Source organism: Diorhabda sublineata, chromosome 2, assembly GCF_026230105.1.
Source record: "Diorhabda sublineata isolate icDioSubl1.1 chromosome 2, icDioSubl1.1, whole genome shotgun sequence".
NCBI classification, from domain to species: domain Eukaryota; kingdom Metazoa; phylum Arthropoda; class Insecta; order Coleoptera; family Chrysomelidae; genus Diorhabda; species Diorhabda sublineata.
The window spans coordinates 32497168-32523507 of record NC_079475.1 but is presented as its reverse complement, the minus strand read 5'-3'; the positions used below and the strand labels follow the sequence as shown (position 1 = coordinate 32523507).

Here is a 26340-nt window from a genome sequence, read left to right as displayed (position 1 = left end):
GCTGTTCTTCACATATCCCAGTAGACATTACTTCTGATAAGATTTTAGTGAATAGTTTAAGAACCGTACTCATCAGGCTAATGCCTCGATAGTTTTGGGGATCGGTTTTTTCTCCATTTTTGAAAATCGGTGTCAGAAAACTTTCTTTCCATTCAGATGGTACATTTTTGACCTCTAGTATTTTATTGAAGAGGGATTGTAGTTCATCATACAGTTTGTCGCCTCCATATTTGATCATTTCGTTTGTTATTTCGTCGATGCCTGGGGCTTTTCTGTTCTTTATCTTGGCTATCATTTGTTGTATTTTATGCAGGGAGAAAATCCTATTTTGTATTCCATTGATGTTTTCATCTTCGTAGGGTAATTCCTGTGCTGATACGTTAGCTTGTAAGAAACTATAAAGTTTTTCAAAATGTCTTTCCCATTCGTCTGCCGTGATTTTTGTATTTTGTATGTATTCGTTTATTGGTTTTCTCCTATCCCTGAGAAGATTCCACATTTTTTTCTGTCCCCCATATAAGTCATGTTCCATATCATTCGAAAACTTCTCCCAGTGATCTCTTTTAATTTTTCGAATATTTTCGTTGACTCTATTTCTTACAGCTTTATAGTTGTTATACGTTGTTGCATTGGATCTGTATTGCAGGTACGATTTTCTTTTCTCTTCGGCTAGGATCTTGACTTCTTGTCTAAACCACGGTTTTGTATTTGTTCTAGCCCCTTTTTTTGGTCCTTCTTCCACAGGCTTCTTCTGCTGCTTGTAGTATATTAGCTGTTTCGATGTCATCTGATATTATTAGCAGCAATTTTCTCTCTGAGCCTTTGTTGGTAAAGGTATTTTGTCGATTCGTCTTATAGGGATTCTATATTCAATTTGCTTACTTCTTCGATAGGTTTATTACAAGAACGTTGAATGGTTGTTCGCATTTTTGCTATTACAAGCTGGTGGTTTGTTCTTGCATTTGCAGAAGTTAGAGATCTAGTGTCCTGTATTCTTGTCGGATGGATATTTTTATTTATAATTACGTAATCTATAGTTGATTAATGTCCTCGTGTATTTTCGAATGTATATTTATGTTGTGGTTTATGTGGGTAGAAGGTGTTATTAATTCTTAGTTCATTGTGTATGCATAGCTGTATCATTTTTTCATCACTTTCATTGATTGTTTCTTCATTAAATCGATTTTTGATACCGGGAATACGTTCATCGCCAATTCTTGTATTGAAATCCCCTAAGATTAGATTTGTATTGGAAAAACTAACTTTAATCATCTGTAATAATATGATCGAGCAGATGCAGGATTACTTATTGCCTGTTTCAAACAGTATTCTGCAATTAGCATTGATTGTTGTTTTTGCTTTTCTGAACGATTTTTTGGAATAATTTTTGCACAAAGGTTTCTTACCGCCAAATCATCATAATGGACGATTGATATTTAGTTTGTCTGCTATAATTTGAAATGTTAACCAGGATTGGCATACATGCTGCGTAGTCGTTTTAGTGCGTTTTTCGACCGATTTTGCTCGCGCTTCGTCTTTCATGCCTTTCACGGCCTTTCTTGAACATATCATTCTTATGAATCACTATTGCACGGACTATAGAATCATCACCAAACACTATCAATACTTACCGTTAGTTTCAGTCACCGAAATACCCAATTTAGTACAAAATTGCACATATAACACACATGTATAAATCACACAACTGAGAGAGAACTTATGTCCGCACGCAGCTGGGAAATATTATCACATTATGTGGAAAAAGTTTAGTTGTTCCAGGGATACCACAAGCGCGACAAAAAATCTTTTATTGGATCTGGACCTAACAGATCAATACGATATTTTTAAAAATGTATTTGTACAACCTTCTCGGGTTTTTTCAATTCTTATTGTTCTATCAATCGTGTAAAAAACCCCCTTACAATGTATAATAAAATCATCATAACAAATTTAACATCAGCTTTATTTTCAACGTATCCCTAATCTTTGCAGCCCTAACATATTTGCGTTGCTGTTGGCAACCGCCATCCAAGTAGCAACTTTCTAATTAGTGAAAAAGCTTTTGAACATCTACTCAAATACTTTACTCAAACCCTTAAGACCCTAAGGCCTTTTTCAACGAGACGTAGTATAAGTACGGTATTGCCAATGAGTCTGAAGTACAGAAATGATATTCAAGAGGAAGGGGGAGAAAAAATATTGCGATAACATGATTAGATACTGATTCAATATTAGAATTAGTCAAGTCACAAAACAATTAAAATTTGAGCTGATTATCCCAAAGGGATCGCATATCAAAAAACAACTGGGAGCTCTTTTTAAATCAACATATTCCGAAATCAGTACAGATTATCGAGTTTTCCCAAAAGTAATCATTGAATACAAATTTGTTTGAGGTTTGTTTACACTCATTAAAGTTGAATTACTCAGTACGAACCTTGTAACTAGCTCCTTTTTTGAGATATAAATATAAAAACAAAGGCTTGAGATCGGTCAATCATTAAAACATTTCATAACAATTTTGTTTCGACATAATCGTGAAGGAAACCAAATTAAAGTGAATTTTAGAATTTTTTTTAATACCTCAGTTATATAAATTGAATTAATGAATTAATCTCCTATCCAAACTAAAACATCAAGTGATAAGTATGCAATTACATACAACTTAATTTCGTAATATACGAGGGTTATTCCTGAGTTTTAACATAGACAAATAAACACAAATATTTATAATTAGATATGGCTTTATTGTTTTTCAAAATATTTTCTATTCTGAATTCCTATTGAGGTACCTCCAAAGCATGTTATTTGAATGCATGAGCTGCTTCTTCAGGTGTAGAAAAACGACAAATCATTGAACGCCAAACAAAAACTTTTCGGCGGTTGACCCATAAATTCGATGTTTTGACGAAATGTTTTTATTTGAACTGATGTATGAGAGCTAACATTGTCGTGGTGAAGAATGATTCGTCTTCTTTTATTAGTTTTCCTGATTTCTCGAACACTTCTGGCAAACAAATGCTGATGTACCATAAACCAGAATTGACTTTTTTACGTTCCTCCAATGGAACGTTGGCGATATGTTCAGTTATCCCGTAAAAACAGGCGAACATTTGCTTCGAAGTACTTCGTGCGCGAATAAATTTTGTTGGATTGAGCTCATCTTGAAAGACCTATGCAGTCAATTGTTTGTTAGTTTCGGGTTCATATGCATAGATCCAAGATTTGTCGCTTGTCACGATCTTATAGACGTGTTTTGAAGTAGTGCGATTATATTTTTTCAGCATTTCTTCGCACAAATCGACTTTATCTTGTTTTTGAATGATTGTCAAATTATGCGGTACTCAACGCGAGCAAATATTTTCAACCGCCTAATGTTCACACAATACTGAATGTATGCGAGTGAAACTAATGTCCAAGTATGCCTAAATCTCACAGTATGACACATAACGATCTTGCAATATCAGTTTACGCACAGTATCGACGATTTCGAGAAATTAGCGAAACACTGTGTCTCGAGATGGTGCTTTATCATCGAAGTCGAAGGGAGTTGATTGGCACACTTCTGATTTAATTCACGTTAAAAGTTATAAAATATCATCGCAAGAAAATGTTCGTTATTTAATTCCATTTTTAGAATAAGATGAATATTTCTGTGAACAACTCAAATAGTACTTGTATGTTTTGAGTACTGGCATTGTCATATTTGACATATTCACATCAGTATTGCCATATCTCAAGACTAGCAACCTCCGTATAATGTAAAATTATACTACCAGTCTAGTCAAAGTACATCGAATGGACCATTATGTTCAATCTTAGTTGTATAAGCACTCCATACAAAAATGCTTCGATTCTTGTTCACTAGACACTAAAAATTCAATCATAATTGTTGACAGTCAGACATGGGAGAGCTACGATTAATTCTAAGCATATGATATATATTTAGTGTCAAATGTGAACGGCTTAAATATTAAGCCACAAATTTCTATTTTATTAAGTGTTTGAAGTTTTGAAAATTAAAATTACTATGATTTGTGAAGTTTGAGGATTCAGAGAAAAACAAACAATGTAGCAAAGTGAAGAATGTGCAAAGATGGAAGAAGTGCAAATTAATAAACTTAGTTTTTTATTACGGAAAGCCAGGAAAATAGTTTATATCTCAATAATAAATGAAATACGAGCTTTTTCACACAGTTTTAGTCGTTAAAAAATAGTAAAATTCACCCGTGTGCAAAAAATATTTCCGCATATTTGCGGAACTCTCCTTCCCCACATAATTGTGTACGAAGAAAATCAACGAAAAAATCACAAAAAATATTAAACATAACCTCATTTGTATCCGTCGGAAGGCCCTTTAAATAATCGATGTGCATAAAAGCCAACCCATTCTAAATAACGTCATTGCGTAGTGCGCCCAGCAACAAAAAACGTACGTTACAAAAATGAGATCTCAGTAAGGAGTAGGATGCGGTATTCATTGAATTCTGGGTAAAATGAAAAATTTCAGTTCAACACCTCGTTTTACAAATTTTCAAAAAAACTCCATATAAATTAAAAGTGACCCAAACACCGTCAGCCTCATCAAGACCAATTTAGAGGAAAACATAGCATTTGGAAAATATGTTGAAATCAAAAATTTAAAAAAATAATAACAGAATAAATAAAATAAAATTCACCTGTAAATATCCATTTCAAGACGGTGGGTGTTGATTTTGATATGTACAGATGACGTTAACTTCCTTCAAACTTATGTTTCAAGTTAAAGATCAGTTCATAAGAAATAGCTTTTTTCGCGGATCAAATCCCGAATCAGTTTAGGGACCGATCGCATATGTACTTTCAAAATTGTCGAATTCGGAATTTGATACGTGAACTAAGCTATTATAGCCTTAACAATACAAAGTAATTATCTTTTCACTACGCTAGAGCCCCATATCACAAAATTTACACACTTGTAAACTTAAACTTTTTCCTTTCGTTATGTAATATACCATTCTATTCAGTAATGAACCATCTGCAACTAAACAATCCATTGGGATTGGAAAAAGAGTCAATTGGATGATGGAAAAACATAATTTAAAACAGAAATTGCTTCATTTACACATTTAGGAAGGGTGAGTTTTTAGGGAACGTGTTAGGTGTAGAGTAGTGACGGAAGATTTTTTATAGGGGAGTTTTGTACATAATTCGATTATGTAAGTGAATTTTTCATGAATTCGTCTTTTTATCGCGTAGAAAATTTACAATCCTAGAAACTGCAACACTTAGTTAGATAACACAAAGTTAGCGGTTACTTCATAATATTAGTAGTTTCCTTCGATAAGACAAAGACATTTATGTTAAATATATTTATTGTTTTATTTGTTCAATTATTTTGTTCATGTTCATTTGTATAGTGAACATGAATATATATTTTGTTGCATTTATAAAAACGATTTCCATTGATAAAAACCATAATCAAAATAACTTTTTAAGGTGTGTCGAAGATAAATGTAAAGATCTTATTACATTCTTTCTTCCTTAAACACTAAATCCTTTTCAAACGTAATACACTTGCTTAAAACTGCTTTGTTCCTTATTTTTTATTTTGTAACAACAATCAAAACATTCTGGATTATTTTTCCGTTAATTACGTTTAAAAGCTAAAGTACAGTGAGCTAAGTTAGCTATCGTGTCTATAAACATTCAGTTTATAGCTTATTGTGTTCGAAAATATTGAGTAATTTTTATTTTAAATATAAGAATAGTTATTAGTATATAACGTGTTTAAATCAGATAATTTCGAAATAATAATCCTACAAGCAATAAATATCCCTAAATTAATAGAAATAACTAAACAGTTTAAAATTATTATTAAATCTCCTCGAAATTCGTGACTTTGCAGTATCACTTGAGCTGAATATATTTAACTTGTAGGAGTGACTCCTCAGATTTACATACTTATACGACACAATCGTTTTATGTATGATTTCAAACTGCATTATTAACTGCAACTCAGCGTCATGTTGAAAATATTTAAATAAACAATATTTTCTTAAATTTTATATTCAATGAAATCATACTTCGACGTTAAATTCACGAAGTACACAATAACACATCCAGTTCATAGTTCTCTTTTTTGCTACTGGCTGCGCAAGTGTTCAGTAGGTATCGATAATATTATTCGGGAAATACATGCATATATTTTCGGTTTGTGAAAAAACTTATCTGCTTCTTTTCTGTATAAGTATTAATGCTGTGTCAATAGTAACAAGACATCACGAGTAAGTATTTAATTTAGTAGTTCTTGAAAAGTAGCGTGCACTAACAGCGAAATATATGTCCCATAAATTGATGCTGTTCTCTCAACATCACGTTCGAGTTCCTTGTCTCTATTCTTCGTGGTTGAATCGTAGACCACGTTAGCTATTCTTATTGAACGAAAAAATCGATAGTTTTTACGACGCAACAGTCTTAGTAGGAGCATTTTCATGATGCGGGTCAATCACACGCAAATCTGTTTTTCGTCGCCGTTTTCCAATTTAATAGAAAACATTATTTTGTTCAGAGCTTAATGAACGTCAAATTTTTGCAAGAGGCAGAACCAAACCTTTTATTGTTTTTAGTCATACATCAAGACTTGTTACCCATAACGATGTTTGCTACATAATCAAATTTTCCTATTACAATTGTGAGCGAATCCATTCTATCTCCTTTTTGTGTATCATTGACATCTCTTGATTACATTAAATGATCTTAACCACCAGTTTTTTTCACAACTTCATTGTTTTCTAAGTTAGCCTTAGTAGGAAGATAGACCGGGATACGTCTTCTAATTTTGTAGTTCTCCCTTAAAAGGAACTTGAGAAGGGAAATAGTAGGTGCAACATTTCACCGAAGATTGGTGGCATTTTTCTCTTTTAAGGTCTTTTTTAAAATCAATAAAGGCACACCTTTTTTAACTCACAATATTACAAACTACGTTAATTTCCAGCGAAACATCTACTGACCAATCTTGTTGTGAATATCAAAAACACTACCTAAGCATTACAAGTAGAAGAGTTGCTTCGTATCTTTGATTCGCATGTTACTTAAGTAAGTAAAGGTGAAATTAGTTACAGAGAATGACATATCTTTAAATAAAGAGGATATGGTTACAAAAAGGGTATAAACCGCATAATTTGAAATCTGCGTAGTGTTAAAAATTTTTTTCCAAGTGGAGACAAATAACGCTAAAAAAATTGTATCACGCGGAAGTGATCACCAACGATAAAGAAAGTTAAGTTTCCAGTATGGCAACCATATTCTGGTATTCAGACCATATCATTAACTGATATCTTTGTTTAATAAGAGTGTCAGTTGTGCAAGAGTCACACTGATATGATCCAGATTTGATATCCAGTGAGTATTTTCTATATCCGAGAATCATGGAGTAGTTATTCAGCAAACGGTTCACTGCAGATAGTGCTGTGAAAATATCGGACCCATGTTTCTTTCATTACAAAAACCTGCTTTAGCTTAAGTCGCTTTGTATATTTAATATCTTAACCGATGCTTTCTTGCTTTATAAGCCAGATAGAATTAATACGCAATAAATTATCTTCAAAATAGTTATGTGCATAACATTTTTAATATAAATGAGATAAAAAGAAGACTCCATTGTTCCATTTCATCAAGTTTAAGCGACAGTTGGGAGGACTACATATATAAAAAGCAGCAAAATTGAATTTACTTTATTTACATTTCTAAACGATGACTATTGATGTGGAATTGAGTGTTTAATAAGTCCCCTTCCTGTAAACTGTAATTCCAAAAAAATAGACAGAAAACGGTTACCGTTCGTAGTGGAGAAACAATACTTTGGAACTGATAGACATATTTATGGATAGTTTACATTCAGTGGAACATTTTGTGAAGCCATTAACTTGCAGGATATAAACAAGCAAAATTTTTTCCGTTTCGGCACATCTAGGGCAAAAAATCCGAGCTCACTAGATACATACTTCCTGTAGGAGATATCGCTGCTACAGACAGATGGACTGACAAAAAATGCGTTCAAAAAATTGCCAAATTTTCAAACAAAAAAAACGGGAAACTGGCGAGAGTTCCCCTGAAGTAGTCTAATTTCCAAAAATGCTGACAAATTAAGATTTCAAATGGGATTTCTTCATTCTTAGTATTTGTAATCAACTTGTGGACTAGTTCATGAAATAGAAGAAATATTACTATATTGAGATGATTTAGAATACGTCTATAATAAACCAAATTACCAACATAGAAGGATAACACTTCGAAGTATAACCATCTTTGACATAAAAAGAAAGCGGTTAGCTTTGAAAGTGGTTAAAGTCATCATCAACTCAAAGTGATTTTGGAAATTTGTTCCAAATACTCGATGGATAGGTATTATTAATGAAAAATTTTGGAAACGGAGTGTGGTATTAAGGAAAGGGTAGTTTTTACCATAACCTAATTATTTTTGGAAGTTTTAATATAACGCGGATTTATATAATTCTCTAAGCCGAGGAGACGTTCCCGAAGAATATATTTTTCAACCAAGTAAAGTTATTTAAATATTGAACATGTAGGGTTTAAATGGGAATTATTAAGAAAACTAAATATAATGTTCAAATTAGAATATATAGTTTTTTATTCTGTATTCTACTATGATAAATCAATCTATCTCTTTGCATTTGTAATGGCAAATGCAATATCTCATAAATCGGAAGTTGATACAGGAGCTTTTTATTACTAATAAACTGAACGAAGCAAGAAACTAAGTTATACCCTTAAGACATTCACTCGAATATCAAAGGAAATTTTACAAGAGAGAAGATTAAAATAATATGCTTTGAAAAGCTTCAAACGGATAAGGGAGACATGGGGAGGGACTCGAAGAATTCTAATGTTATGTTATTATGGAGGCGCAAAGGAAAATATTCTCTGATAAAATCTTTTGTATGCCGAAATGAAATCCCAAAACGTGGCTAAACTTCAGATATTATTTTCCCATTTTTGTATCATTCTTATGATGATAAGTTTACGAGCCAGTGCACAAAATTTTAAAGGTTTCCTTTAAGCTGGAATAAGTTGTAGCAGAAATTTCTGTAATTCTAGGTATCTACTTACGTTTCCTACAGTAAACGATACAAGTGAAATTCAAGAAGGGTAAAACATTAATTGCATACGAGGATGGTTTAAATATAAAGTGACGTTACAGAGGTTGACAATGGTAAGGTGATTATATAGGATTATGCTAAAGTATTGGCCCAAATTCATAAAACGTACGATGTTCATTTTTGATAAAAATTTAAAAACACATCACTTTATTTCTCGTCTTCTGACAAATCGGAAAAATAAAATTTCAAATATTTTTTTAAATAGGTTATGTTAAATTCTTCAAATTGGAGTAAACTTAATTTTATTATTAACTTACTTTTAAATTAACTATTTAACCCAAACTATTTCTTACTGATTTATAAAGTTTTCGATAATCTGCGGTTATATAATTCAAGGCATTTCCTCTTCTAAGTTTTCTGGTCACTTAACGTAACGTTAACGTAACTTGTTGAATATCCTGACAAAAAAATCAAGGTGAACTACGTAGTCGCTTCTGTGATCAATTTGTTTCAATACACCTTCCTTCAAACTGGTTTACCAAAAATCTCCAAAAATTAAGACCATATTGTGGTGGTGCACTAACTTGTTAGATCAAATACCGGAAACCAAGTTTTCTCTACTATTTGGTTCCGGATGTACCGTAATAAGATCTGAAAGCACCATATGAAGATAGCGGAACATTTATTTTTTGGGGGCGCTAGTCGTGCTTAAGATATTGCCAAGCCCAGTAGCGACAATTGTTTCGATTTACTGTATCATTTAAACAAAATGTTGCATCGTCTTAAGAATCTAATTTATCGCTGGATTATCATCAAAATGCTTCATGAAGATTTCACAAAATTCCAAAACTTTGTCCAAATCATCTCCTGAGAGTTCGTGAACTTTGTATGTGTGCACTTTTCCTTTTATTAAAGACATTACTACTAATATTTTGTTGTGAGGCAAGTTTTATTGTAGTTACGTGAGGTTGTCTTCTAGTGAAAGCAAAAAATCTAACGTTGCATCGTCGCTTATTCCTGGTTTTTCAATGATTTTTCAAATTATGGAGCATCCCTCACGCTTTTGTTTCATTAAATTTTGCAACAATTCAACTTACTGTGGTCCTAGCTATTGGAGGTCCTTCAAAATTCTTATAATTATGTACTTTTCGTAGATTTAAGATTATTTTGATTTTTAGTCATTCTCTCAGTTTTGTCTTATGGCATTTTTTTCAAAATAAACGTTGTACGTTTTATCAATTCTTTATCATAACTCTGTTATGTTTAGAAGTATAGTTAGTCTCCGCAATATTTCTAATGTCAAAATTTCATGTAAATCAGACAGATTTATTACAATACTCCTATAAATTGTACTGTATAAATACTGGGTTTTCCTAGTTGAAAATTGATGTTGTGGTTTATAATGACTTTATGAGATTAAAAAGTAATAAAAGGAATGGAGATGTTGAGCAACCAATAATTATGGGTTCAAATATTTAATAGAACAATAAATAAATTTTTAATACAATTAAATACTGTTAAAAACGGCTAAGATTATCTAGGTGGATAATCAGTAAAATGATTTGCATAAAGCGTGGGACGTGACAAGGCTAAAGTTGAAAGTAAGACAGTTAATACAAAGGATATAGGACTCCGATGGTACATGAAAGTAGGTTAACAAAGAAAAAAAATCTTACTTAAATCTGTGTTAGTGACTTTAATTTAATAAATGTTGTGTTGTGTTTGGTAATAGTAGTAGTAGTAAAAGTATTCTTTATTCAACTTAAATGACTTAATCAATCTTTTTCAATAAACCATAAAACATTCTTCTAAACTCATAGCATTTCTGTTTTCAGCAAAAAGAGGATTATATCAAATACCGAAATATCTATTTCGACGATACGTTTTAAATACTGGATGAACTGCCTTATTAGAATAATCTTGTTCCTGTAAACTAATTCCTTCAGAGCGCAACAAAAATCCAAACATTAATAATTACTGATATTATTTAAGGAAGAAATGCAATATATATACTTATGATATTAAAGATTCCTTTTTGTTACTTCATTAGAACATGCTCGTAATTTATTCTCGTAAAATGCGAAAGAATAACATCTCGTTAAATAAATATGGGAGTGCCTTTTGCCTTTTCAAGGTTTAACGAGGTAAATATGGATTTATGCATAACTCTGATGAGACCTCCAGATGGCACAAGGACAGATGTTTTTTTGAAACTTTTTCAGAAAATATTCGTGGAATTCTTAACTACCCTTTGTCGACCATCAAATAATATTTGCAGCAAAATTAGCAGAGCTGGTGTTTAGGTCCCTCTAGAATCTGTTCGAAGAAAACAAAGTCAATCCAAAAGGCCATAATTCATTTTTAACCTTTGGAATGTTTCTAATCATCTAAAAACTATAATTTCAATTTGAACTGAAATATTAATTGTAGCTGTTGTAAAGTGAACTAGGATATTAACATCCATTCCAGCTTTAAATATATGGTTTACTCAAACCTGAATCCTAAAAGATCAATTGCCTTTGCATAAATTGAATAAATTATTCTTGGTGCTCCAAAAAATTGGGTTTCCTTCTCTAGCCGGATTTAAAGAAGTGGTATATAAAGTAAGATTTGTTAATAGTATTGTAATTACACCTGCAGAACAGGCAATGTTAATTAAAAAAGAAAAACTGTAATTACTTCTGCTCAAACAAATCCATGTACTCGATTTATTGATATACCGTTTGGTCGTATATTAATGACACTGGTAATTAAATTAATTGCTCCTAAAATTGAGGAAATACCAGCTAAGTGAAGTATAAAAATAACTAAAGCTTTTTCCAAATGAATCACCCCATAGCAATGCGAAACCAGATTTATATTCCAAAAATGCGCTCTTGTGCATTTGGTGGAGTATACGCGGAATTGTTCATTTTGAAGATCTGAAAGATTGACGAACCGTTAATGCAGCTTTTTATTGGGTCAAATGAGTCAAGGCTTTCTACAATATTACAATATTAGAATGCACTGCTGAAGACAAACTTTATTCAAAGGGGTGGAAAGTACCGTCACAACCACCGTGGGATTTCCTCTTATTTGGATCGCTACTTTTTCTTGGTGGAAAATTTCGTGATTGAAAATTTGGTTGATGTCCAAAATGCCATCTACTCAAAAACCAGTTGTTTTTTATTAGTAGGTTTAGATATTTACGTAACGTAATAACGTGTTTATAAACAACGTTCTATCTAATTCAATTACAATGAAAATATTAATGTTACTATGAAAGCAGGTCTTGAAGAATTGTTACTAGGGAAGCAAACAAGGATCTTTCAAAATAAGTCAAAACAAGTCAAAAGTAACCACTTGAAATGTTAAATAGCGAATCAGACATTCCATTTGAAGTAAGAGTTTGCAATTGCTGAAGTGGGCCTACCAAAAATTTGAAAAATATAGAGAACATTAGCAAAAAGATACTACTTTCTTAATTTGAAAATTTAATAACATTAAAGGTGTCGACTTTGTGGACTATACATTCAATGTTGAGAACTGAACTCACCGTGCGCAAAAAAGCCGATATCAAAAAGTACACTATGCTTTTGGCTTGGCTGAAGAGACAGTCAGCAGGATACCATACAAAAAATTCATAAAACAGGGATGAAGACGAAATATTTCTATTTGCAAAAGTACGACTTAAATTACGATGTGTTTATAATTTATTATTAAAAACATCTTAGGTCATAATGATAATAGGGATTGCGGGAGCTTGTAGGAAGGCTGGACTGATGTTCCTACGAGAAGGAGACGCTCGTTAGTATCTCTCCTGGTAGACTCAGAAGCGGACATTCTGAAAATAAAGCAACACGGAGAATAGAAATCCAATAGTGTAGCCGAAGGCTATGTTGAGAATTCATTAGAGAATAAGAGAGTGGTTCAGAAAAGATTCTGCGCCAAGCTCCTGGCATATATGTAGATATCAGAGCTTCCAATGAAATTAACATTAGACAAGAAGTTCAAGAGAATATTCACCCTGAAAATGGACTTACTTTAAATAACTGTATCTTTAATAATGTTTATAAATCTTAAAATACTAGTGACTTGCACAAACGAGTTTATTGTTACGTAAAGTGTACATAATTACTTGATTATTACATTATTAATTAAAAATAGAAACAATTCAAAAATTTGTTCGTTTGAATTCAATTTTATTCTTCATAAATATCACATTTTAGGTGTATTTTCTAAGTAAATCAATTTGTTGGTATTTATCATTTGTTTTGGTACTGAAATATCAAATCCTGATTATGTGACCCGCTCTTGAGGAAATGCGATGATGAAATTCCTGAAATATATTATTCATTCCGAAATATCTGATTTTACAGCGCAATTTTAGACATCAAAATTCCGCTATTATAGTCCATTGCTTCGGTCGAATTTTGACGAACTGAAGTATAATTTCTGCCGTCGTCGACCACATTTGAGGTAGTAAAAAATATGAGAAAATGGCTTTAAACTGCTTTATTCTTTATATTCTTTAAGCTTATATTGACAAAATTGTTACACCTAGAACTGCTAATGTATAAACCTTAATTTACAACTTACACCAAGAATGAAATTATACCATTGAAAAGAAATTCAATTATCAATTGAATTAATCATGTGTTGCTATCACGTAGCTGAATTTATTCCTCTACACGTCTAAGTATCAACAAAAGTAGTAGATCGATGTCTGCATGTGGCACTTTGAAGCGATTTTAACTTCATTGAATTAGCAGCGCCAGAGTCTGTGAAGAGTTATGGACTGTCTAACCATATCCCATATATGTTAGGAATTTTAAATCTGTTGAATAAAATATCCCGAATTGGGAGACAAGATCCTCATTTAGATAAGACAAATCGGTTTTTCTTCTATTATTATGGGAGCTACACAGTTTTGAATTATAAGAACCACATGGCTAGCTCAATATACAATTATTTAGTGGTAGGCTACCATAAATCATTGCTGTTGATATTATAATCATTCGCTGCTCTAAATTTGTCTGGATCAGAAAAAAATTTCCTAAATTTCTTTAATTTCTTATTTCTTAGACCTTTTGATATGTTTATGCTTCAAAATGTCTTTTGTTTTAAAATTTGTTTATTAAAAAAAACTAATTTTAAAACAAAAGAGACCTAAAAACAAGAACATTTGGAGGGATAAAGAAGTTTCTTTATATATGTTCTCTCTTTGTTAGAACTAGGATGGACCTGTATGCTGCAGATCAAAGTACAGTTTCGGTGTTTTCGATGATTCATTGATTTGATGAATGGTATCATTTCAGACGGCTTCAGGGAGGTTATTATGTCTCCTGTCTTGGTGCATGGAGATGTTATATGATTTTTCACACTTTTCTGCACAAAACCTTCAGTTGCTGGTGTTTAAATTGTATTAAGGTATTCAGTGACAGTGTGAGTAGTACTTTTTTACTTTAGAGGCTATAATAACATATTTTTTATATTCGGTTTACAGAGAAGTATGCAAACATAATATTTCCAGATCGGGAAATGATATTTTTCCTTCGCAATAATCCATGGAACATTCGTGAGCATTTCTATATTTTCTATATTTGTTTTTGGTATATTTAGTAATTAATTTTAGAAGCATATAACACTGATACATACTTTAAAACTTATTTTTTTCATACTTTATTTAAGTCTGGAAAATAGCACTTCACAGTTTACTTGTACTTTACATTACTGTTAAAATCTCCCAATCAAAATTCAATGTCTGCCTTTGTTTATATTGTTAACTTAGTGATTTTACTAGCTATTTTTATTAAAATTGTCAAATATGACATTTCATATTTTAATATAATTTTGTTTTTTATTTAAAACCGAAAACGGTATGAAAAAAAAAACATATTACGATATACGTCCGTGAAGTTATTATTACGGTACTCGATTAGATATTCTTGACTCGGCTCCTTCGTCGCCTCGTCCATAAACATATATTTCTATTTCTAGGTTGGTACATATAATCGTCGCGATGTTGTAGGAAGGGCCCGCCATCACACACAAGTCTCTTAGCCGACCACAGTGACATGTGCATTGTTACATTGTAAAATAACCTCTTTAAGTATTAGTACTGATACGAACGTTAAGTGTTTTATAATTTGCGTCTATGATAGTGCAAATCGAATGTAGTTGTGTACCCACTCTTAATTTGTGACTTTTAATTAACAATTAAGCTTTTGTGCGAACAAAGTTGTTCGATTTCTTTGGTAAAATACAAAAAAATTGTTGATACTACGCAGTTTTTAAGTATTAAATGAACGTTTTCATTGTTGTATTCTACCAATTATTTGACGAATTGTTGTAGCTGTGAGATTTATAAAAGTAAAGGACAAGGAAAATACATTGGTGATCAATATCAATCAGTGGGCAAATTATGAAGTAGGAATTAATATAATTTCTTCAAGAACAGTTTTTATCCTATTAATTAATATTAGTTACTGGATTTCTCTTGGATACGACCCTGTAAGATACTACTTTCATAAAATCGGCAAAGGAGATAATGAAAATTGCAATTTAATAATAGGGAATACGGAGGGATGAAGCCAACGCATCAAGAAGTAAGTGAAGCAGTCGCCGAGAAAATAGGCTCTATCAGTAACATTAAATTATCTTGGTATATTTGATAGATTGAAGTCACTCTGTTAGAACGGGGTGTGGAGAGGCACATACAAACACATGAACAACAATCTAATTTAGTTTAATCCACCCCTCGCAACTTGGTGACTGGTTTGGCATTAAACGAAACTCATTCTATAAATAAAATTAAAACGTATGATAATTTATTTTTCAATGCTATCAAGGTCCATTCAATATTTTTTCCGTGTATATGTTGCTGTGCCTCCCTCATTGACTCGTCATTTAATTTGTAGACGACGCTCTACGTTTTTAACAGTGTATCAAATAAATCTATAAGAATTTTCCTTCCAAATGCATTTCTAAAGATATAAATACCCATGCATAGTGGTCTTAGAATCGAATTAAATGATACTATCACTTTGATTTGTAATTGAAATTTTCATTACCTGAAAACTGATTAATTTGCAAATGATTGTCGCCCAATGTTCATTCCATTTATCCATTACAAAATTCGCAGTCACAAAAATGTCTGTTAATAATAAGAATATAATTTGATTCGTACAGGTTAACAAAGAAGTGCCAAGCACAAACCAGAGAAATTAGATATAATTGGCATGATGGCAATAACTGAAATTACAAATTATGTATTTATTGCATAGAACTTGAGGAATAAAATACGAAGCAAACATTCTTGTTTTCATCTAGTAGGATTGATAACTATTTCGATAAAATAAATCAACAAAATTTGAAAGTCCGCCAAGTTTTAACCTATCATACGATGTCACGATTGAGTTGGTAAACGACTAGACCTCTCTGTTCTTCTGTTTATGATCGAATTGTGTCCATACATCACATCAAATCAAGACTTTCGTTTAGCACAATTTAGGAATGTAGAAATATTCATGTAAGTATATCAGTGAAACATACACTAAAGAGCTTTTGGATCACCTATCACCTCGAACGGGATTTTTATCACAACCGTCACGTTCAGTTTTCGATAGAAGTTTAAAATTCAAAACTTAATCTACAAAACCTTTCATTTTTATTACTTTTTTCATGAAGTAATTTTTCAATATTTATGTAATAGTATAATAAGTTTTACATATTTAATAATTGTTATTTAGCACTTTGCCCACTCACACGGATTTTGCAAGTATAATACCAATAACCTTCTTTTTATATTGAAATGCCAAACAGTTTAAAAACCGTGGGTCTAAGTAACATATCAATTACGCTATGTTTATAACTAACCATATATGTAAGAAGAATTGATAATACTGGTCAACAAAATTCAAATTTTTATTACACACGAAAATTTATACCAAATTTTAAATGTACTATACCCACCGAACAATAAATATTTCAATAGAAAAAAATTGACACATCAGGTTTCTTTGTGATATTAAGACAAATATTTTTAGAAAAAATACAAAAATCTCCGACACTTAGAAAAAATATTTCTTAATGTACAATAAGTACTTAGCTATGATTTAAGGAAATCTCCTGATGAAATCTTTTGCCTTGTTCATCACTCATAGCACCCAAATTCTCGGGGAAGAAATCCAGATGAGAGTGTTGCCATTCTTACAAGAAAAATATTTTTTCCGTCTACTTTCATACGAATATTTTTCCTCCCTAGGCAGGAAAAGTACTTTTTCTACAACTGCTATGAACAGTGACGTATTTCTCATAGCTAACTTAATTTCAAAACCACGTATTGCTCATACAGTGAGAAATATTATTTCTCACGGCACTTTGCCCACACTACATATATTTATATGGAGAATCAACAAAAATCGACGGAAACTTAGATGGCTATTTTAAATACACATCTGTATACAGGTCACTGCTTCAGACGTTCTTCGGCAACAATTTTGCGCTATGAAGAATGACAATGCAGTATCGTGGCAGAAGAACACGTCGAAGAGTCTATTAAAAATAAAATTAACTTTGCTAATAAAATCGTCAACTCCATTGAAAAACCAATCGAACCCTTTACACCGTATATGAACGATCAACTATCAACAAGTAAAATTAATATAACAGAAAATTTAATAAAAAGAAATAACGTTCCGGGTGATTGTGAAAATTTCACAATTACCTACAATTTTGAATAATATTATTTAACAGTTAAGAGGATACTTTAGTATTATGTTGGTTTTACTAATCATAAAACATTAAGTTCCATTACTTTTATTCTTTCAATTTGTGCAGTATAGTGTGCAACATGTGTGAAAAGTTCTTTCCACACTCATGAGAAAAGTTGAACTTTTCGTACTTGTTGCACAATATATTATTTTTACCATAGGGAGGAAAAGTAAAAGTGACGTCATGGAATAGCTCTAATTATATTGACATTCAAATATATATATATATATATATATATATATATATATATATATATATATACAGTGCTTTTCAGATAAAAGTATCCACCTTTAATAACTTTTGTAATACTGGTATTTAGAAAAAATCCAAAAACACGTCAATTTATGTTGGAAGGGGCAAGCATTATGGCTTATTTAAACTTACTGGAAAAGCCACCCCCTCACCCCTAGCAGCATCCTCTTTATTTTTTTAAATTACTTTTCATATTTTTTATGTAAAATTTGGATACTCCTCTTTGAGCTGATTTCAAAAATGTATAATACTTGTAGGTTAAAGTGGTTAGTTTATGAGATAAACAATTTTTCTTTTAAGAGCACAAATTTTACTTATTATTTACTTTCACCTTATTTGCCTGTACTAAAATGGGTTGTACAACAGTTCAAACTCTTTAATCTTTTTAACTGTGCTATTTATTCTACTTAAAAAATCCAAACAACAAAAAACTCTACTTTTTATTAAAGTTTGACATTGTCAACTAGAATTTGTAGTCACTATTGATAGTGCAATTTGATACATTATTTATTTTGTTTCTCTGAAATGGTTTACTCTTTGCAAGAAAGAATTGAAATTGTAGGTTTGTACTACCAAAATAATAATTGTGCAAGAGCTGCTGCTAGAATATTTAACGAATTACATGACGGAAGACATGCAACTCATAAGTATGTAATTCAACTGATGGAGAAATTTACCACAACAGGGTCTATTTGCAATAAAGTGCATAAGCGAGAGGGACTCGTAAATAACGAAGCAATCCAAGTGGCAATTTTAGGGCAAGTCAGCTTAGAGGCTCAACAACCCCAATCGTGGTCAACAATAAGTAGAGCGATCGGTGTTTCATCTTCTAGAGTTTTCCGAGTTCTATATAAATTCAAGTACCACCCATACAAAGTTAAGTTGGTGCACGAGTTGAATGAAGATGATTTTGATCGTCGTCTAGAGTTTTGCGAATCAATGACGCAAATTATCAATAACAATCCACAATTGTTAAACAATATTTGCTTTTCTGATGAATGCTCATGGTCTTTAAATGGCTTAGTAAGTAGGCATAATTGTAGATATTGGGCTGAAAGTGATCCACATATTATGCGTGAATTCCATACACAACATCCCCAAAAGTTAAACGTTTGGTGTGGTATCCTAGGTGACCACATTGTCGGACCTTTCTTCATCAACGGAAATTTAAATGGTGAATCATATCTTGAGTTACTCAGGGAAGGGGTTGACCCACGTATTACAACAATAATAGAAAATGATGATAACCTTTCCGAAGATTTACTGGTATTCCAACAAGACGGAGCTCCCCCACACTATGCTATGCCTGTCCGACAATTTTTAAACGAAACATTCCCCGCTCGTTGGATAGGTAGAAGGGGGCAGATGATGGAGTGGCCACCTAGGTCACCGGATTTAACACCCCTAGACTTCTTTTTATGGGGGTATTTAAAAACAAAAGTTTATGCTACCCAACCAGAATCTCTGGATGATTTACGAGAGAGGATAGAAAATGAATGTCGACAATTAAATCCAGCCGTATTAAGCAATGTCAGAGAGGCATTTCAAAATAGATTATACCATTGTATGGAAGTGAATGGTACTCATTTTGAACACTTATTGTAACTTCATAATAAATAGCACAGTTAAAAAGATTAAAGAGTTTGAACTGTTGTACAACCCATTTTAGTACAGGCAAATAAGGTGAAAGTAAATAATAAGTAAAATTTGTGCTCTTAAAAGAAAAATTGTTTATCTCATAAACTAACCACTTTAACCTACAAGTATTATACATTTTTGAAATCAGCTCAAAGAGGAGTATCCAAATTTTACATAAAAAATATGACAAGTAATTTAAAAAAATAAAGGGGATGCTGCTAGGGGTGAGGGGGTGGCTTTACCAGTAAGTTTAAATAAGCCATAATGCTTGCCCCTTCAAACATAAATTGACGTGTTTTTGGATTTTTTCTAAATACCAGTATTACAAAAGTTATTAAAGGTGGATACTTTTATCTGAAAAGCACTGTGTAATATAATATAATGCATCTAAATGTTCTTGATTTTAGGTCTCTTCTGTTTTATAATTAGTTTTTTTTGATGTTTTTAAAATAAAGATAAATTTTTAAGTTTCGACTTTTCTTTATCAAAATGATATATATCGCTACTTCCTAAAACAGATCAGACACGTTTATTTATCTGCTGCAGAGCAGGAAAATGTATTGTTGGAACAAATACTATTGCTGAAATTCCTAAAAATATTGCAGAATTTTTCAAACAGGGTATAAAATATATCAGGCGTAGTTTCAGAAGAACTTACTGGAGGAGACATTCTTGCTTTAAAGCAACATGGAGGTTGGAAGTCTACGATGATCGCTGATCTATAGAATGCAGCAATCTCTTACAAAAAACGGAAAATTTCGAACCAAATTATAGGAATCACTGAAATGAATGAAATTGATTGTAATCTACCAAGTACGAGTCCTTCCGGAGGAAACTACCTGAATATTAATGAAAATATCACGAAAACTGCTTTAGCTTCAGCTCTCACTTCTAACGATATTCAACTAACCACTGCTCAACGTTTAACATCAGTATACATAGATACTTTACCCCAAATTAAAAATATGTCGAATGGAAGAATGGATACTGTAAGTTATACAGCACCTAATTCTTAATTTTAGTTCTTTTCCGTTCTTTTCTATCATATATTAATCTACCCTATTAATGCATGAGTTAGTTAATGGTTTATTATTATAATTATGAAATTTGGTGGTGATTAGTGTTGAATTCTCGCAAGGGAGATGAAAATTTTACATTAACTCCGCCGAGACCGACAGAAAGTGCTAATTCACTATTATTAAGTTTACTATCGGAAAAGAGCAGAAGTCTGTATGAAATAACATTTGCCGAATTTATCTTGGTGCAATAAGAAGCAAGTGAAGCAGTCAGAGACGGTTTCCAATGCATATTTCTCAGATATTGCAAAAAACGGCCTAATTGCAGCTTGATCAAATAAATTAATAATGTTTATCAAGAGTAAAAAAGAAAGATATATACTGAGGAAGGCAGTGCTCGACACAGAACATGTACAAGCATTAATCTCTGACTCCCTTTTCACTATTACAGTAGGCATAACTAGAAGAAAAATGGGAGGCACATCTTTTTTCCCATGTTTTAAGACCTCCTGAACATTATGATGGTTTTTCGAATGTCTGTAGTTTATATATATTTCTTATTTTCCTCTCTCGAGCAATTGCTATGGGTCCGATTTGGTTCAAAATTAGCATACATGGCTTATTTGGCGGCAGATTGATGTTATTAGAGTTTGGTTGAAAACAAATGAATATTTCAAGAGGCCGCAGTGCAAAAAAGTGGTTTTTGACCTTTGCTCACCTCTGCAGGCCAAACGGAAAGCGACTGAAAAATGAAATTTCACATGTACGTAATTAGTTGCGAGATGATTTCCTGTCTAAGGTCGAAACTTTCCATCTGCACCCCTCTCCATTCTATGGTCATTTTTGTTATATTTTCTTATTTTTTGGCCAGAAAAAGTTTAACTAGAGGGTTCGAACTTCGCATGCAAGTAGGGGTGATGTTGAAGAATTGTCTTTCTCAAGTTCAAAGTTTTCTTCTTCAGTGCTTCTAACACAAAACGCCCAAAATCATTTTGATCGTTGTAATTGTTGAACGGTCATCCTATTTAATGAATAATACGAGTATGATCGTTGCTAGGGTGATTTTTTTCACTTCCCATTTTCGAAATTTCTTGTCATTATGACAATTTTCATTCGAGAGAGACAGAGTTAAATTGCGAAATGAAAAGTTATTGAGGAATAGCAAATTTTCCATATAAAGTCATAAGATTGAGAATTGATATCATTTCCAAGAAATTCATTTTATCGAAAGATTTGTTTGTGTATTAGTTAAATTCTTCATTCGACGAAAAATTCGACTTTCGTGATGGAGCTCTGCTGCTCACGGCATTTTTTTTAGTGACAAAGATTAATTTCAAAAAGTTAAAGTTTTAATAGTTGGGTAATAAATTATTTTGTAAGTTGACTTGAATATCGGAGTATCTGTAGCAATGAGTAAAGATGATTTATTAAAATTACAAATGGATGATGTTCAAGAATCAACATCAAATTATCAGTTATATCAGTTAAAGCATCTGAAACACACACAAACAGGATATTTCCCTTAGTAGACAAACAAAAGTCTTTTTCAGTTTAATTAAACCCTATCTCATTGAGGTCAGTATATACCCAACACAAATACTTTTCGATTTTTTATAAACATTGTAAATGGTGTAAATACATTTTCGAAGATATCTCTCATGTCACTTTACGGGTCATTGATTCCAGCGTTCTTTGCCCTCGAAACTTTTAGACAGCGGTGCAGATTTTTCAGCTATTAAACGACTTGAGCTGGAAATCCACTGCTTTGGCAGAAAGATATATTGAGAATTCGTCACAAACTAAAGTTAATACGGTTAGAAAATTCTATGTGAAACTGCAACACAGAATTCTGTGACAAATATCTTAAGTAGCGAAGTTAACTTACACTCACAAAACCACACAAGTTCCAATGTGTCTTCATTTAGTCTCAATAATTGAGATATTTCGGCTAAAGACATATATAATTATAAATATAGAAATGATCATCAATAAATAAAAAAATGTTGTAAACTGTTTTCTCCACTACGGACGACGAAAAAGTATTCTACCAATTCTTACATTGAAATGCGATTAATGATCTCGAACATATCTCTATCATTAATCACATCCATGAATGTATTTTTCGGTTAAATAACTATTAATAAATTTTGTTTGTTAGTTTCTTAAATAACAAAAAATCATATGTATAATATGTGAGTGCCTTTTCCCCCCTTGAATGATTACTTAATTCTCAGAAGGTAAAGTACCACTTTTCTCCCTTGTTATACAAATAGCTATAATTCAATATTTGAAAAAAAACTTTTACTCTTTTACTACATTTCAAATAACTATTATATAACGGTCATATCATTGGCTTCACTCTTCGACATTTATAATCCTTGGCGTGCTTACTTTGGGTTGAACTTTTATTCAGCTGTGCAAAAAGATAGTGTATAGTAATGAGTGTACGTTGTAAGTTCATAATATCTGTATAAACTCTATTTCTGCATCTTTCAGCTATTTGATTTGACGCATATCCTATGAAAATATGCTGTGATAAAAGCATTTATTGTTAATTATGAGTTCTTTTTATTCAGTTATAACCTGCTAAATTGAAAATTTTGCTTTTAAAATAAAAGATTCCGAAGCCTTTTCAAATTTTCGAAAAAGTTTCGATCTATATTCAATTCACTAAATTCCCCTACAATTACCTTTTCATTCAAATTCTTTTGTATCCCTTTTAAAATTCGATTCAAATTAATTGAGTTTCATAAGAAAATTTTTCCCTACAAAGTTTTTCAGTCAGCTTAACGAAATTTGTTCAAGATGTGATTCAGATAAAAGCAGCAAGCGAAAAAAGTTCTAACAGTACATTCAATTTAAAACGTAAAAATCATTTTCAGGGCAATAAAATAGGTAAATGAATAAAAGTATCCTTAAAAGCGGCAAATTTCTTATCAAATATAAAGAACAAGAATAGCCGGAACCTGTTTTAACGTATGGATGTGATTGCTGGCAACAGATAGACAGGAGAAAAATATAGAGGGTGTGGATATGGACTACTTAAGAAGATCCTCCAGAATATCCCGAACAGAGCAGCTGCTCTGGTACATGGATATGTGATGAGGATGGAGCAGAACAAGTGGACGAATAAAACATTGATGTATCAACCGAAGAATAGAAGGAGACGAGGAAGACCATTAAGGACCTGGAAGGAAGGAGTTTAACAAAATATGAAACTAAAACGTGAACTAATGTAATCTACCGAATGATTCGATATCAAATTTTGGAATCAATGAACGAGAGTAAATCTAAAGCTTGGTATTCAAATGTTTCAGTCGGAGAAGATGTAGGGGTATTATAAACCATAAATCTATAAAAGGTTTATATTAGTAGAAACTATTCGTTCTGATTTTGATCTTCTCGGTTGCTACATGAGCATAAGAGTTCAATGCCTCTATAACTACTTAGATCCCTTTCCTAAAACTTTGATGTGTGACAAATATTGAACCAGGCTACTAAAACAACCAATGATAGAGGACGATGAGCTATTCTACTATCCTACTAAATACTATGCTAAAAAGTGATATAAAAGAAAATATTGAGCTGGTAAGTTACTAATGTACGTATAATACATTTATAAATCGAAACAATTATTTATCATCACATAACATTGTAATCTAGTATCTATAGAATCTAGAAACTTACAAGCTTGAACCAGTTGAAGCGTACCTACAGTAGAAGCCCATTCGAAAGAGTCATATGTCAGAATCAAAATGGATTGTGCAAGCAACGCAAGTATAGTACAGTGGTTTTATTATGAGAATTTGTAGTATCATAGTACATAGTGAATAGGTTGTATCGTGAGTTTTAATGTGCTCGACGACTCTCAGCCGCTACCATTCACGAAATTGTTGAAATAAGTCCATGGTCTCCTGTTGAAAGACATAAAAACAGTTAAAGATATTGGTGTCTTTTACTCGTTGGTTAGGAAAGAATTGTCCGCACATATGTATACAAACAAACGAAAAGAGGATTACAGCAGTCTCTTAACACAGGTATGTGTTATAATGATGAGTCATGGATTCATTACTATGAGGTGGTGACCAACATGCAGAGTTCAGAGTAAAAACATAATTATCTATACATGGAACCATAAAATCAGAACAGCTTATTATGTCACTTTTAATTTCAAAATTGCGTGAAATGATGTGGAACGCTAAGGGAAGTTACACAACGGTTTTCTCTTTTATCAGAATAACGCACCGAGTCACTGGCTCACAATCGCTACCCTCAGAATAACTCAGGCAAGCTTCGAATAAGTTGACAATCAGTCAATGTCAAAATTCTAAAAAGGTAGGGTGCTATTACGATTTTTATTAAACTATCAGAATTTCTTGTCAGTCATTTTATTATTTTATGAAATTCTTGTATTATCATGAATGTGTAAATTTTTAGTTTATCCGATCATTGAAAGTAAAAAAATCGAGGATATAAAAAAGGACTTTATCACATGCTATAAGGTGAACCTTTAAGGATAGTTGTACGAGATTATTAAATCCTTCCATTGAAATTGGTCCTTTGATTTAGAAAATTTTTCTGATCGTTTAAAATGGGTATTAACAATTGAGCTCAAAGATTGAGTATTGAGCGTACTAAATTTAGAATTAAACCATTGTTAAAAGTATTCATCAATCGAGTTCACAGATTTCATTACATACTTCCCTTATATGCGGTATATAAAACGTGAATATATGAAGCTCTTAAACAGAAGGAGGTCCAGATAAATGGAGCTAGAACCGCTATTCTATTTGTTGCTTTGACTCTGTAACTTTTGTCAATTGGTTCCAAAATATTTTTCTACCTCACGTGAAATACCAGCCAGGACCTAAATTGTTAATTGGAGGCAATTTAAATAGTCATTTCTCTAAAGAGGTAGTGGGAAATAATAACATTTTCTTGTCTTCCCCTTTATGCCATACATATAGCTCAACCATTAGATGTGGCACATTTTGCTCCATTAAAAAAAGTGGAGGATCGTTTTAGCAGATTTTAAAATATCTATCCAGAAAAGTTGATTCACAAAAAGTTACATTTCCTGCACTGTTGAGGAAACTAATGGATATGATACAAGGAAAATCTTGTGAGCAGATTCAGGGTTACAGGAATATGGCCATTAAGCAGAGGTTGATTGCAGAAATACCATTTTCCACAGACCTTGAGGTTCAGAAAACGATTCTAATGATATTATTATCATATCTTGGAAAAATCACGTTGTCCGAGAAAATGAAAATTGTCAGAAAACATAAAGTTACTGTGGATCCAAAAAAGCATTACTTTTGAGAATTTCGAAATATCAAGTATACATAAAAATAGTAGCAAATGATGACGAATCTTATTTGCAAGAGGAGTTTGATGATGATGAACGTTGAAAATGAATGAACGTTTAGACGTTCATAAAATACTACGTTGGAGAAATATTAGAAACATGAGGTTCGGAATATGACGTAAATTTGTAAAACAAAATGAACGTCTTTGTTTGGCCTTAGGTAAAACTTTCACACGTTAAATTTTCGCCGATTAGTACGAAACTTTTATCC

The 26340-nt window shown here is 32.0% G+C and overlaps 1 protein-coding gene and 1 long non-coding RNA gene across 3 annotated transcripts in view; one reads left to right on the top strand and one right to left on the bottom strand.

The window, feature by feature from the left end:
- Positions 1-15614, top strand: part of LOC130453451 (uncharacterized) — a 34212-nt gene extending 18598 nt beyond the window's left edge. The window contains exons 2-3 of the long non-coding RNA XR_008911050.1: positions 14312-14525; positions 15081-15614. This is a non-coding gene — a long non-coding RNA (uncharacterized LOC130453451). The remainder of the gene's footprint in view (positions 1-14311; positions 14526-15080) is intronic.
- The window catches only part of LOC130453450 (E3 ubiquitin-protein ligase TRIM9), a 149874-nt gene that overhangs the window by 94950 nt on the left and 28584 nt on the right, over positions 1-26340 (bottom strand). The window lies entirely within an intron of this gene.